Source organism: Pyxicephalus adspersus, chromosome 2, assembly GCF_032062135.1.
Source record: "Pyxicephalus adspersus chromosome 2, UCB_Pads_2.0, whole genome shotgun sequence".
NCBI lineage: Eukaryota > Metazoa > Chordata > Amphibia > Anura > Pyxicephalidae > Pyxicephalus > Pyxicephalus adspersus.
The window spans coordinates 74,179,782-74,196,401 of record NC_092859.1 but is presented as its reverse complement, the minus strand read 5'-3'; positions in this window follow the sequence as shown (position 1 = coordinate 74,196,401).

Below are 16,620 nucleotides of genomic sequence, written 5' to 3'. Positions count from 1 at the left end.
TAGAAGGGCAATTTCAAGGGATAAAGTGGTACCCACGTTTGTTACACCATCACAAATTGCAAGGATACAGACTCAAACGTTTTTATTTAATGGCCAGTACTGAGGTGAAGACATAAAGAAAAATGTATAGATACAGTTAAGGCAACACATGAGAATGAGGAATTTATAACTTTTCTCCTAAGTTTTAAAGGGCTTCTGTCCTGGGTGTCATAATACAAGGCCATGTATGGTAAGTCTAGTACCCCAAACAGTTTTCATTTGCATAAAGTAGAGGGAGGATCGTCCAATGTGGACCAGGACAAAGAGGAATCCATTATAAGGCAAATGGGGAGTCAAAAAGAGACGTCATTTTCACAAAAGACATTTTGGAAATTCCGGTCTGTTGAAGTGATCCATTCAGGAAAGTCCAGTCTAAGCAGTTAAAGCAAACTTTAACATCTAAATTAAAAAATGTGACCAGACAGGTCCTTTATTGCAGAAGGGACAGAAGATATACCTTCTGCATTAGAATAAACTTACCTGTCTGATTGTAATTTTTTATAATACACTCACCTGTCCTTCGCCTGGTCTTCATCAAGGTGTTTGGGTCTTTTGCCATCTTGATTGGCCACTCCCTTCCACGCATACACATGCAGGGTATTTGGGTAAAGCAATGTCTCATCTGCAAAAAAATAACTCTACCTGCCTGCTCACAACTTTTTATTGCACTCATCTTTCCTCACAAGGGTAGTGCCCAATACATCCCTAGAATCCTACACTGAAGATTTAAATACTAATAAAAATATTACTAATAAAAATTACCAGTGCACAATCCACTATTTCCTCTCTGCCCAAAACTCCAGGATTAAAAAATGTTATACTGTATTTAATATTTATATGTATAATGTTAGTAATATTAACACTTGGCTCTAGTTCTTACAGGAATCGGAATAGACGATTTTACCAACAACAAATGTTAACACAGCATATTATTTTGAATCTTTATTTACACCGATGTTTTGCATTTTATATATTAAATGAAGCAATATTTTAATGAAACTTTCATTTGCCTTCTTTTTACTCATACATTTTCTTTTTTTACAGAAATATGAGTTCTTCAAGAAGAAGTTGTTTAAATGACCCTAATGTATTTTGCTACATTTGTGGTGACTATTCTCAGCAAAACAGAGAAGAAACATTACAGAATTTGTGAAACAAGCATATCTTGCATATTTTGGTATTAAACTGGGGGACCAAGATAAGTATTGGGCTTCCCATATGGTATGCAAAATTGTGTAGAGTGTCTACGTCAGTGGAAAAATGGAAAACTGAAAAGTTTGAAATTTGATATACCTATGGTATGGCGAGAGCCCCAAAATCATTATAATGATTGTTATTTTTGTGCTGTGAATGTAAAAGGTTTCAATCGTTACAAGAAAAACAAGTGGGAGTACCCTGATTTGGAATCAGCAAGACGACCTGTGCCGCATGGTGCTGATGTTCCCATACCAGTGTTCAGTACACTCCCTGATATTCCTGTATCTGACATGGAGGATATACAGGGTTTGGAGTGTAATCCAGGAGTTAGCAGTGGAAGTGAATATGAAGGAAGTGTTTCATCAAACCAGCAGTTCTCCCAAGAAGAGCCTACAGACCTAAGTCTGTCAAAACAAGCATCTGAACTTTTAGAATCCAGGTTATAAGAAAAGAACTGTCTGATACTGGAAGTTATAATAACAGTTTATAGGACAAGAGAGATGAGACTCCTACCATATTTCAGTGAAGATGGAGACTTCATGTACTGTTGTAATCCCTGGACTACTAGCCCATATTGGAATACCAGAATACCGAGCAGAAGACTGGCGGCTTTTACTGCATAATGGCAACTGCTATGCATCAATTCCCATTGGTCACTCAACAAAACCTAAAGAAGAATATGAAAATATCAAAATGGTCTTACAAAAGCTTTGCTATAATGAACACCAATGGTCTTCCTAGTTGGAAAGCAAAATGGATACACCCATGGTACCCATGTTTCATCTGATTGTGGGATAGTAGAGCCAAGAGAGCAAACAAGAGAAAAGGAGCAGCAGACATCATTAACGAGCCAATGGTTGACAAAGAAAAACTCATTCTTCCTCCACTACATAAAGCAATTTGTTAGACCTCTGAACAAGGACGGTGATTGCTTCAAATACATTTGTAGATTCTTCCCTGGATTCAGTACTGAAAAATTAAAAGCAGGAATCTTTGATGGACCCCAGATTTGGAAACTGATAAATGATTCAAATTTCACAAGTTACATGACTGATACTGAAGCTTCTGCCTGGCACAGCTATGTCATGGTTGTCAAGAACTTCTTTTTGGTAACCATAAAGCACAAAATTATGAAGAACTGGTACAAAACTTGCTCTTAAACTTTAAAAATTTGGGTGCTACTATGAGCATAAGGTACACTATCTCCAAAGCCATTTGCCAAAATTTCCAGAAAACCTTGGCGATTTCAGTGAGGAACAAGGGGAGAGGTTCCATCAAGATATAAAGGTGATGGAAGAAAGGTATCAGGGCAGATGGGATAGACACATGATGGCAGATTACTGCTGGAGCCTTCAACGTAATTGTCCTGATCATCAGCATAAAAGGAAATCATACAAAGGCGTTTTTCAATTACTTCTTTGTGAATAGTTCTGTAAATATACTGACTATAGAATTTATTGACATTGAGTATTTCAAAACTTTGATTTTGTATACATAGGCATATCTATTTTAATATTGATTAATTTTCATGAGTTTTCTATGAGGTTATTATTGCGGTCATTATTTCAAAAACTAGAGCCGATTTAGCAACACCAATACCATATTTGGAATCTGTGTATCAAACATAAACTAAAATGGCTTTAATTTGTTTGTCAAGAAGATGTTTGTTGACCAGTGTAATTGATACACACACTGATACATGAGAAACATGTTTAAATTAAGAGAGAATAGTGTGCTTTGTGTCTGTTTTTGTCTACAAATTTTATAATGCTGACTGCCCAATATAGATTACAGTTTCATCTGTGCCATTGGTGCAATTAACTACTCTCTGGAGAAGAGGGAGCATTTAACAAAGATTTATGAGCTCTGGCGCCTACCACACAGATAGTTTGTAGTGGCATACTTTTCTTAGATCCTCTTCCAGCCACATATAGAATGTCATACCTCTCACAATTTAAGTGGCAAGAGACACACTTAGGTTTGTTTTCAGCCCTACAATTACACAAACAGACATAGGGTGGCCATGAACATGCGGTGACATTCTCCACACTATTTCTGTGGTAGGAGCACACATGTTTATTATAGCCAGTTTGTATAATTATTCATTGTGACACCTCAAAAAAGTGCAAATCCAGTTATTCTCTCAAGGTTTAGTCCAGTGGTTTAATTTCTTAAGCAATATCTGTATTTTTACTTTCTTTTCAATGTAATGTACAACACTGGTGGTGTGTGAGCAGCAGAAATCATACACAATAAAAGCTGCCTTTGCGATTATGCCCTAATAAAATACATGTTTATCCATCCCAAATATTGCTCATCAAGACAAGTTATCAGCTAATGATAATCAGAGGACAGCTCATATTAAGCCAAATATGTGACCTTGTGTGAGACAGTCATCACAGAGAACTCTGAACCTGTTGTGTAAGACCCTATAAACATTATTTTGTGACTAAACCAGTCCAGAGGTCCTGGGGACAGCAGTGAGGAGGGAAAATTGTTACTAGTCTACTTCTACCTTCACCACTTAGTATATAAGATACTGGCCAGTATTTTCACTGTATACACAAAGTTTTTATTAGGTGTAATAAATGACTTCTAATGAGATTCAGCACCAGTTTATGACATTTGCTGTGCAAAGTCTCAGTTAATTACTTGAGCAATTAGCAAAAGCAGCAAACGATGAAAGTGACTCTGTGATTTATCATGACACTTGATGCCATTCCCTACCCCCACTTTTTATGACAACCTATACTACTTTTTCCATTTACTCAAGGTGCAAGATCATCAGGAATCACTGCTGCTGCCCACAGCACTGAGCAGTGCTAATAAAACTAAAAGTAATTAATGGAGCACTTAACATAACAAGCATATGTTGAAAATCAATAATCACCTATTCACACTGATGTCAATCATTTACCATTTTAGTGCCATGTTTGTGTATCATGTTTAAATAAATATTTGTTAGGGAAAACAAATCCTATGTATATTTATTTTAAATAAATTTATATATCAATATATATATATATATATATATATATATATATATATTACAGTTTTCATTTTTTATTATGTTTTGCATCTCAGTGCTAATGATCTTCTTTAGCCTTCTCTAACCTGTCTACCTGCACCCTGCTCAGTTCCCAATGCTGGTATAACATGTACTGGCATATCCATTTATACTCTCAGCTAAAAGTTCATATATCAAGATGACAACACAGTGACAAAACAGCTGTCACTCCTTAACTGGGATTGCCTCAACAAAATCTTATAGCAGGACTGACATATGAAAGAAGATTGAAAACCACTTTTGAAATTACATGGTAAAAGTTATATATTTTTGTTATGGGTTTTACATTACATTATATTATTTTTAGATGTAGAGGTCACTACTGTTTTTTCTATGTTATTTAGAGGGTAGACAAAATGTTTTTTATGTTTTTATATATATATTACTACTAAGTTATGTGAAAATTTGCTGATCAGGTGACCATTCTCTCAAAATTTTGTGGAGCTGTAGAAGGCACATAGATAGGTGAATTCAAATTCTTCTGGCCAGGGTGAGATGTTATCAGTTAATAATGATTATTCACCTGATGGCACACCAATGAGTTCATTATTAGAGGTGCTCTGTTTTTAGGCCCAGGTAGGGTGTATAACTCCTCTGATCTTTTCTTCCAGATGTTCAGTAAGGTTTACCTCCACAAAGCAGGCCTTTTTCTCTCCCTCCTCCAAGTACCCCCTGCAGGACAAGTTTTCAGAGGGATAATTACAGGTTCAATGAACTTACAATGTTTCCTGTGGAAAGGCAGTAAAAGTTACCCCCAAAATTAAATTTAATTACCTGTTGAAAAGCAAAAGCTTCACCTGTAATTACTTAATTTTTGTGGGCACTTAAAGAGCTCTGACCAGGGAGGAGGTGACCTCCTCATCATTTTACCTGAGGTAACAACTAAATGGTACTTTTAACTCTATATACAACCTCATATTCACTTTTAAGGTTATTGTAATGTGAGACAAATGAATCTTTTCTTTAGAAATGTGGATAGCAGAACAATGTGAGGCATTAGGAACCAACAGGCCAGTAGATGGGCTGACTGCTTTGTTGACATTTGCACTCCTCTCCCTAATATTTTATGAGGTGCTCATTTTTGACCGTTTGGAAAAAAAATACCAATCAAAGTGAAAATAAACAATGTTCCAGAGCACTTCCTTGATTTCTGAATGTTTTTTCTGACTTGACTTCAAGATACAACGTTTAACTAGTTTCCCACTTATTGAGAGGCCTGTCCCTGTTTTAGAACCAAAACCCCTTTCCCCCCACATTTTGATGTAATGTATAGACCTTTGTTAAAATGCACTAATTACTACTAGTTACCCACCTTCTAGATTGTAAGCTCATCGGGGCAGAGTCCTCTCCTCCTTTGTCACTGTCTGTATTCGTCTGTCTGTGCAACCTCTATTTAATCTACAGCGCTGTGTAACATGTTGGTGCTAAATAAATCCTGTTTAAAATTAAATAATATTAATAAATTGTTATATTATACTAAACGTTTATCCAACCTCTGAATTACCGCATTTGCAATTTTTAAAGACCAATTTCAAGGGAAAGTAGCAGTTCAAAAAGATATTGTGAGATTTACCAATCATTTTATTTACATATCAAACATTTTTTTTTTGCCTACAAAACTTGGGGTGTACTATTTGCCTACTTAGTTTTTTTCTTTCCACTTCTAAATATGTTAGTGTTATGAGTTAAGTTTTGTTTCATTGCAGATGAGAAATACCCTGTTCTTTCTGCTATGAAATACCTGCCTACTTTCTATTTTTTAATTTTTTATGTTTAGTTCTGTTTTAAGTAGATGCTGTGGATTTCTCTTTAAATAAAAGGCTTTAAATAAAAAGGCTTGGGTTCAGTATAACCTAAAGTACTTCCAAAGCCAAACCAGAAATTTCTGCTTAGAGTAAGCCAGAAAAGTTAATATAAACCAGGAAAGATGATAATGTTGTGTAAATACTCATTTAAAATGCATCAACCAGTTTCATGTGTACACAGAGATTACTTGTAAATTAAAGGCTCATAATAACATTGTTTTTATTCTGCACTGCAAAACACACCAGGTCTGATTTATTAAAGCTCTTCAAGACTGGAGAAGATAGACTATCACGAGAGAACCTGGGTAATCCAGCAAACCTAGAATAAATCTGATCTAGCATTTTAAACACTTGCCAATTACCAGCAAATTATTTTTAAGAAATCCATTCCAGGTTTACTGGATCACCAAGGCTCTCCTATGATATTTTATCTTCTACACTCTTGAAGAGCTTTATTAAATCAGACTTATCGCCTTTTAAATTATCATAAATCATTGTCACAACATTATTAGATATTAATATTTATTAAGATATGAGACCATGTAAGCATGTGTAGATTGAGCACAATCACAGTGGACTCTTCTGCAACCTGTACTAAGAAAAAGATTGTAATGTGCAGTACAGACTATGGGGAGTTGGCATGTGTATACATTAGATCTTCATTTGAGTAATGCTTACACACAGAAATCATATACTTATACATAGAATTACCTGCAGACCTGGCAAATTTGGGTTGGACTGAATTTGCAAGGCTGGGTAGTCTTGGAATAATAGCAGTTGTTTGAAATCTTTGCCACTTGTAGATGACTTTTTACCATGGTATGATTGAGTTTTAATCATTTAGCAATCTATTGGCAGATTTAAAGGCATCCACAACTTTCATCCTAAATGCCTTAGAGAGCTCCTTTGATGCTGATGACACCAAATACATGCCTCAATATCTAAGATTTCAATGGCATTCCCCCCTAAAGAGACACCTAATCTTGAACATCCTGTTCTGGTTTATTGTGTTTGAAATGGTAGTACTTATACAGGGGTCATTACATTTGCAGTTTTATTAGGTTATATTTAGGAATAAATACATTAGGCCTGATTTATTAAAGCTCGCCAGGGTTGAAGAGTATACATTTTCATCGGTGAAGCTGGGTGATCCAGCGGACCTGAAATGGATTTTGTCAAATTAATTTGCTATTTGCTAGCAAATGTTTTGAATCCTGGACCAGATCCATTACAGGTTTGCTGGATCACCCAGCTTCACTGATAAAAGGGTATCCTTTCCAGCCTTGGAGAGTTTTAATAAATCAGGCCCACTGTGAAAATGTATGTGTTAACTCGAAATGTAAAGTACACAGCTTGCTGCCTCCAGTTGAGCATCCTAGCATTTATGTAACTGGAATAATAACTGGAACATAAAACACCGTAGGAAGCTTATTCAAAAGGGTGTCATCATTCAGATATAAGGGTCATCAGTAACCTTTCTCCACACAAAATCAGAATCTCAACAGGGCACAATTAAATATTTCCGTAGTTTCTGCATTCTATTTTTGTTTTTCATTTTACATACAAGATCTGACCGCGTCAGGCCAATAACAGCCTAGTTCATGAACACAAGCTTTTAAATTAGAGATGTCTTGATCAAATAGTTCCAATTTGAAATGCAAATGATGTGCATGTTTCAATATATTGACAGTTCATAGATATATCATCCATTCTAAACCAGGTTCCCTTCAGAGGTTGCTAGAGGTTCCTCAAGCTTTTGTTTATTAATCTCCTATTTGATGTCGTTTGTATAGTTTGGGGGCCAACACCGCTTGGTAGAGCCTGTTGTGTGACACCAATGATCCTATTTTAGTTTATCACATAGCCATAACTGTAAAAGTGAACATTCTGGGTATCAATGTATAAGAGGCTTTTACCCCAATGGTCCCCAAATAAATGGATTTGGCAAAGGTTCCCCAAGACCCACAATAAATTTGTTTAATTAGGAGTTCCCTGAGATCTAAAAATTATATTAAGGGTACCTCATATGTAAAAAGGTTTAGAAAGGCTCTTATATATTTGTATGGTTAAACTATGCTGACACAGTAATTAAACTCTGCAATGTAACACACTAAATATTAAGTACTATAAATATGATGTTTTAAGCTTATAGGGCTACAGGACAAAGTGTTGATGGAGAGGTCAGTAGGAGGAACCACTGAATGGGGCCCCAGGAGATTTGAGATAGTCCTGGAAGTGTTGGTCAAGAAAAATAGAGGTTTGAAACAGAAATGTAAGTAAAATAAAAAAATGACACTTACCTTTATTTCCGTAGAGCCCTAGATCCCTCCACAACTTGTATTTCAATAATTTTATTTAAGTTTCTTATATTAAAAATACATAAATACATTTACAAAAAAAGTAATAGAGTAGATTTCCTACATAAAAATTTAAACAGTTGATCCTTTTATTTCTTAATGTGGACAGTAAAAGAGAAAATTTAATTGGAGTTAATCCTATGGAGTCTTGCATTCTTTTTTTGCCCCGGTGCGGAGGAACCGAAACCTTCTTCTTTTTTGGTTTTGTGGCTTTTGCTTATGTCACCCGATCTCACAATGTACAGATGCAAGATCAAGTGATATATCCTCCTGTAAATGTTAAAAAGAAACAAGTGACAATCACATTGTACATGAGTGCCTAAAAGTCCCTTCTGCGCAGGCTCAAGATCGGAAGCAGCCCAAAGCCTTATGGGATACATAGATGACATAGGTATCCTGCGAGGCTCTGAAATACCATTTAGTTTTTAGCACTGCAGCAATTGGTGATAGATCTGCTTTAAGTGAATGATTTCTGTTTATTACAATGACTTTTGGAGGAGCAAGCCGCATGAGAGTATTCACTTTGTTTTTGTTTTTTTAGAACTCCTTGTATTCTTGCAATCTTTTACTTTACCAAGAAAACATGAAAAAAGGGGAAGGATCAATAAAACTGTAGCCAATACTTAATCAGAAACAAATTGTGGCTAATTAGTCAATCAAGCTTTTGGATTGCAATCCAACGATCATTAGGGAATTGGTGTTTCCTATTATCTAAGATGATTTATTGTACTATTCAGATGATATTATTCTGTGAGCTGTTTGAGGACAATCGTCCCTTGCACTACACAGGATGATCTTTTTCTTTTTGAAGTGTTATCATCTTGTCACAAACAGCCAACACTGCTGATGGAATAACATTCTATGACAGATACTTTTTATATGTATATACTGTCCCTGATCTTACATTTGTCTAAAATACTTGTTGAACAATACTGAAAAATAATCGTAGTTCAGACTATACGTTAAGGAGTTTAGGAATTCTATATATATATATATTGATATATGATATAGTTAAAGGGGTTGGATACAATTTGTAAGACTTTATATCAGTTTTGGTCATGTTATATTTTTTCAATATTTATGTATTTTGTATCTCTACCTAAAGAACCCATTTTTAGGTCTTCACAACTTGCTTGACCTATTTTATGTTTTTCCCTTTTTCACTTAAATTGGGTTGATAGTATATTGTTTCTGGTCATATAGGAATAAATGATACATTTTTGTGAACTGTATTTCACTTTGCTACATCTTTATACTTAGTTGAAATTTTGACATCATGCCAATAGGAGTCAACAGGAGTCCGGCTCAACTAAAGAACATGGCCAATAGCAAAACAAGCAAAGATCAATAGCTATTACAATACAAGGCAAATTCACCCATACAGAGTTTCCAATGTGCTCTGGTTTACAGCTAAGCTTTTGTAACCAATTACAAGATTTGCAATCTCTACAGGTTTACTTTAGATTTGGGTGTGTATTATATTTATGCAATTGCCGTTCTCTGTCAATAACTGTTTCCATTAAGGGACATTTATAACAAAGCAACATTTGTCCTATGCGTGTTCAAATTACCATCATAGCTAATGATGTAGTCAAGCTACAAAATAAAACAGTTATAATCACCTGGACGGTACAAGATGTCAGATTAATGTACCCTGTATTTAAATAGAAAAGAAAAATAGCCCTGGCAAACAGTTTCTAACAATGTCTAGAAAAGCAGTAGCACTTATTCCACAGTAGGATCATGATTCTACAAATGGTATTAAATGGACTATGAACAATTAGTTACTACTTATATGCACCTGCTACATACATATACATTTTAATTTGTAACTGGAGGCTTTTGCAGTTTGTTTGGATGGCACATTAGGCATCTCTGTGTACACTAGCATACAGCACAGGTTTTAATTGACAAATCTGGTGTTGTTTTGTCCAGTTGGCATTCAGGAACCTTGGAAGATTAGTGACCCCTTCTGTGTCCTAAAATAATGGTCAAGCTGAATATGCGCCCATCCCCCACCTTCTTGAGCTGCTTACCACACCTAGTCCTGATTACTGCTTTTGTCTGGGACTCATTACAATTTCAATAGAGCTGCAAGGAGCTTGGTCCATTAGTAAAAATAACAGAACAGAGAAATAGCTTAATCACATAGTGACTTTACTCTGGCCAACACCCCCCACTGGAAGATGAAGAAAAAAAACAGTAACTTAATATGGTCAGGTTAGCGCATAATGCAAAGCAGAAATCTCCCCTAAATGTCGATAGCATGGCACACATAGGGATAAAGCTTGGAATAATAATCTTTTAATTAACCTATTCACTAAGATGAGCTTAAAACACAACACAGATATAAACAGGTGATAAATACTGAAATGTGTTACATTTCACAGCTTTCCCTAATTAGTTCTTGAAAAGTAACTAAAGGTGATTTAAAGGAGTCAAGGAACTAATTATAGAAAGATTCTGTCTTTTCCCCTAGGACTTCTGGGTCACATATGAAAGCAGACATATAGGATAAGCACATGTGGCATGACTGCACCACAAGGGTCTCAAAGAGCGGATGCACATGTGCACTCATTACATTGTCATCCTCCATTATATACTAAAGATCATAGGAGCACCGTGTAGGCTATGAACTGTGGTACAAAACTTAGTTTATTATAATTGGAGTAAATACTTGTTTCTATTTACTCAGAGGAAATAAATATACAACATACAGAATATTTAGGCACATACATATCAATTAGGTTGTTGGCAATAGGGGTTGGGGATGTTATTGCTGTTAAGAATGTGAATGATGGTAATTATTCTCGTTATGTATTGGTATAGTATTTTATTGTAAAGTTGTAATAAACAACTGCTACAGCCATTTAAACTGCAAAACACTGCCTGGTGGTTTTTGGGGAGGTTCAACCTACTTGAACAGACATAGCAAAATGTTTTTAGTAACATAAAAGAAGGAATTTGATGGGTGTGGGAATTAGCCAACCTCACGTGTTATCAATATAGATCTTTGGTGTTGCCAACCCCTATAGCACAATAGATATTAAAAAAAAACACGTATGTGGACGATGTTACTGAAAATTAAAAAAAAAGAGAAAACAGAAAGCAGGGTTTTTTTGGCATAATATATGTATATATTGTAATTAGGGCAGGGTTTTTTTTAGCATAATATATGTATATATTGTAAGTAGGTTATATTTGAGTCATATAACATACAATTTAAAAATCGAAAATGTTATCATGATAGAATTACAGGCAAATCTGTCACAGCCTTCCACACAAATGGTGGAAGGATAAAGTGGATGGGGGACCATATATGCTAATCAGTACAAACATTCACATTCAAATATAGTCATAAAGTGATAGTGGGATCAATAGTATATTAGTGAATATAGTATAAAATAGAAATAGAAAAATAGTATAATAGTGAATGTTTGTACTGATTAGCATATAAGTATTACCTTTACATACAGTAAAGCCACATACACACTTGCAATTATAGTCATTGGAAAGGATCTTTCACGATCCTTTCCAACAACTAAGCACTCCACGATGCATGAACGAGTGCTGTACATACAGCATCATCCTGCTCTATGCAAAGGGTAGGGGGAAATCGATGGAGCGGCATCCCGCTGCGCACTGTCCCCCTTCACTTGCATTACGATCATTCGTCGTTCATCGTCCGTGGATCCGCCAGGGTGGTCGTTCGGGCGATGAACGACACGTGATGTACACACCTCAGATTCTCGGCCGATATCGGCCCTGAGCTGATTATCGGGCGAGAACCATTGGAAGTGTGTACATAGCTTAACTGCCTGTGGTCCCTTAAGTCCCCTGAAGAACCCAATAAGGGCGAAACACGTTGGGCTAGTATTTTCCATCACGATCATCCAAGCACTCCAATTCATAGGATCATTGATGTATAGATTATCAGTCCCCCATCCACTTTATCCTTCCACCATTTGTGTGGAAGGCTGGGACAAATTTGCCTGTAATTCTATCATGATAACATTTTCATTTTTTAAATTGTATGTTATATGACTCAAATAAAACCTACGTACAATATATACATATATTATGGCCAAAAAAACCCTGCTTTTTGTTTTCTCTTTTTTTAATTTTCAGTAACATATTCCACATACCAGAAAATGTAACAACAAAAAGTGCCATTCTAACTGCGCATGAGATTGGCACTTTTATTATATTAGAGGGAAGCCCTTTCTGTGCATGCCTGATCTCAAGCAGCCTCCAGCCTCCTCGTATTTGTGACATAGGCATGTGACCGCCACAGCGTTAAAGACAGAAGGGGAGGGAGTCTCCTCTTCAAATGTCAAAAACCAATAAAAAAAATACCCTTTCCCTTATATAAAGAGGGTTGTTCACCCTTATATAAAGCAAAGGTGGTGTGCTTATAGGTCTGCATTAAAGCTATTTGTTCAATTATTAGGCCTTAATAAAAAAATTAATTTATTAGGTTCATACCCTGCATTGTACATATGTGCAGCTCATTGTACACTGAAGAAACAATTGTGCAGAAGTTGGACTTGTCACAAAGTTTAGTAACTTAGGGTTACAAGGTGGAAGCAAGAGCATCTCATATACTCCAGAACCACTAATATCAACAATAAAAGACAATAGTACACCAAGCTAACACTCCACAATATGGATCTTTATTTTAATATGATTATTTTCACCAGAGCCCAAAGGAATTTGAAACATGCAGTCACATGGATTTATTATGATCCTTTTCCTTGTGTTCAAGGTTTGTGAATTGGGAAATTGGCGACAAGGAGGGATGCTAAGAGAAACAGGATCTTCCAATTGTATATAGCATATACATTTAAGAAAACATTTTTTATAAATTTGTAATATTGTTGCTTGGCATAAAAAACTCTAAAATATAAAGTAAATAAGAAATAACAGAAATAAGGTGAGAAAATCCAAATCAGCCTTTTAACTACTAGAAGCAAGACTAACCGATATTTTATGTTAGCATACATTCCCAGTTTAAACCAGATTGTACCAACAAGTTCAGTGCAAAATTGGCAGAAGGACTGCACATGTATACCAAGTCTTATTTCCAGTCAAACAAATCAAATGAAGCATAAAACCATTGTTTTCACTGCACCAGTCAACAGTTTCCAACCAAACTATGTTGTTCAAAGCTATTCCATAGATTCAGGCAAATTTTCTCTTGGAGGGGCAGGGCTTTAAATATTATTTCTAAGTCATTTTATATAATACTGTAATAGAATTCATGATAAAACTATTTTTTAAAGAAATAAAAGCCTAATTATAGCAGGCCTTTTTAGCATTAAGGAAAGTAAAGTGGTATATTTCCCATCAGGTTTTTATTTGTCACCCTACAGGGGGAATTTCTAACACATGTCCTGTCTAACCTTTTGTGGACAAATTTCACCTTTGCTAGGAATTTAAAGTGGCTGACATTGCCTCTGTTCCTTTCAAATGTTTGCCAATCCACAGTCTTCAGAACTTTCTACGTAAGTGTGTATGCAGGTTGTACTGGGTTTCCTATTCTTCGGTACTCTATAATAGCAGCATGGTCTACTACGGCCATTAACACGCGTTTCAGGCTGTCTATATTTGACTGATGCATTACGTTTTCAAATAACTATTTTAGTTTTACAATCTCCTGAACAAAGAATCCTTTGATATCTGTGTATTTGGCAGTTGGCATATAGGATCTGTATTATATACAAAGATTAGGAGCAATTAAAGTAATGATTTACTTGCTGCAAACATCTGACAAGTATGTCAGAAATAAATACATTCTTCTTTATTACAAGCAATTAACATCCATAGAAAAATACATATCACAATTGCAATAGCACTGCTGCTGTGCTGGGTGTAATATACAAAAACACACATGTATGCCATTCTTCCTTATTAGACCTTTGACCCTAAGACCTAAATTCTCACACTGCAGTAACTGTTGTGCTTTGTTGAATTCAATTCTTAGAAATGTACATCGAATACTGACTTTTATTGTAGGATAGGCCTTTTTTTTTATAAACTACAGTGTATGCATCAATATAAAAGGTTTTCATTCATATTATATGCTGAAACAAATACATGTCATATGTTGATGCCAATTTTCCCCCAAATGTTCCAGCATGATTCCTAACACATATGGTACTGATTTTACACCATTGGTATTTGTCTCTGGCGCTGAAAATGTTAATGACAGGAAAACAGGGGGTAGTGTGTGTTGGGGTGTAATATTTTCATAATGTGATCCTTTTGTTTTCTTTTCATTAGAAGAAGGTTAGGAATGTAAAGTTTGTTTGAACACAGCAGAGTCTTGAGAGGATTTAATGAGGAGCATGAATAGCTAGGACACTGCAGGTGGCAGGGGTGGTCCTTTTCAAATCAGTCACCGTCTGCCAGACCAAGACATGTTTTCCTGGTATATGTTACAAAGGTGGCTAACTGACTCCTTTAACTAAGTTATGCTTGTTTGGTACAACAACAATAGTCTGGAGACAATAAAGACATCCTCTGAGTTGAAAATAAATGCCTTTATAAACGATGTGATGATGTCTAGATTGATAAATAGATGGTATTGTATATAATGTAGGGGTGAATGCCAGAACTGGATGACTTTCTACATCGGCTGTACCCTGGTATTTGCCCCAAAGGTAAGTTAGGTTTGGGTGAGCACATGCAGCTAGGCCTAGCTAATGTTAAGACAGAGAGCCAGCCTCATTGAAACACAAGCACATGCATGCATAGGTAATCACTTCGTATCCATGTGAATGTGTTTCAATTTTGGGCAGTAGTGAGATTGCCTTTGTATTGTATAACCCAGTGTATTATGTAAATAAACTACTACGTTCTTTTGATGCAGTTTGTCTAATCAGGGATGTGTTCCATTGACAACCCATTTACACAGTTTTGATTTTTTGCATTCTAGTGTATTATGTGCAGAGATCAGACATATTAAACAGTGATCACAGTGTGTAGGGAGTCCCACGCCATTTTCAATCAACTAAGGCTACGTACACGCATCAGATGATTCTTGTCTGATACAAGTCTCAGGGTATTTTGGACGAAAATCTGAAACAGCGGCCGTCCGACATCGTTTATGGATTGGAGTGAATGGAGGATAATGCAGAGGGGTGCCGTTCGCTCAGTCTCCCCCTCCCCTCTCCATAGAGCGGAACGACTTTATGTACAGCGCTCAATTATTCATCTTTTGGTCTTTTGTCATTGGAAACGATCATGAAAGACAAAAATCTAGCTTGTCTACAAAGTGAAATAAGCAGCCTACACTTACTTTTTATTTAATGTAAGCATCTTGATCCTATCTCTACCAAGCAACATTTTCCAGGTAAACCTACGCTGCACCTGCTTTTTTTATTATCTGTAATAAAAAAAATGTTATCAATGATAGCTATTTACCTATAATGACACCTGCCTATACTTCCTATTTACAGGTGATCTAGGTGGCCTATGTACCCCATATTTTTATCAGCTTTTACATTGATGGTTAGTGGGCAGTCCTGCTAATAAGAACTCAGGTTCCTTGCCTGTTCATTAATAGTGCCTTTATATGGGTGGATAGTGGAAATGTAAATTAGATTAATAGTTAGTATAAATGTCCCTTTACATTGGTGGGCATTGTAAATGGCATATTACATTATTAGTACAATGTATAAAACTGCTGTTACATTCACCTTTGTTAACATCAGAGCTATGTAGGCAAATCATTCCTTACACTCCCTGCTAGCTGCTTTGGTATTTGTGATCCAGAACTCAGAGCAGGAAACACAATATCTGGATCTAGTAATACCCTTAGGTATAGATATGTAAAACAATCATGTAAAACAAATCACAAACATTTTACAAATTCTACGCATGACCTATGCCTATATTAATGTTCATTGGTGGACAATGAATGAATTTAGGAAGGTGGCCCTTAAGTAGCCTATGCAAAAATAGTTTTGGCCAACTTTATAGGGACTTATCTTTCCTAAATCTTAAATTGTTTAATTTTATCACTACCAAGTCTATCATCAAATTCTACATTACCATATCTTTTTTTCTAGACTATATCTCTTTCTTTGCCTTAATGTCTACATCACAAATAGCAAACCTGCATTATTTTAGTCTGATACTTGTGTATGTATCA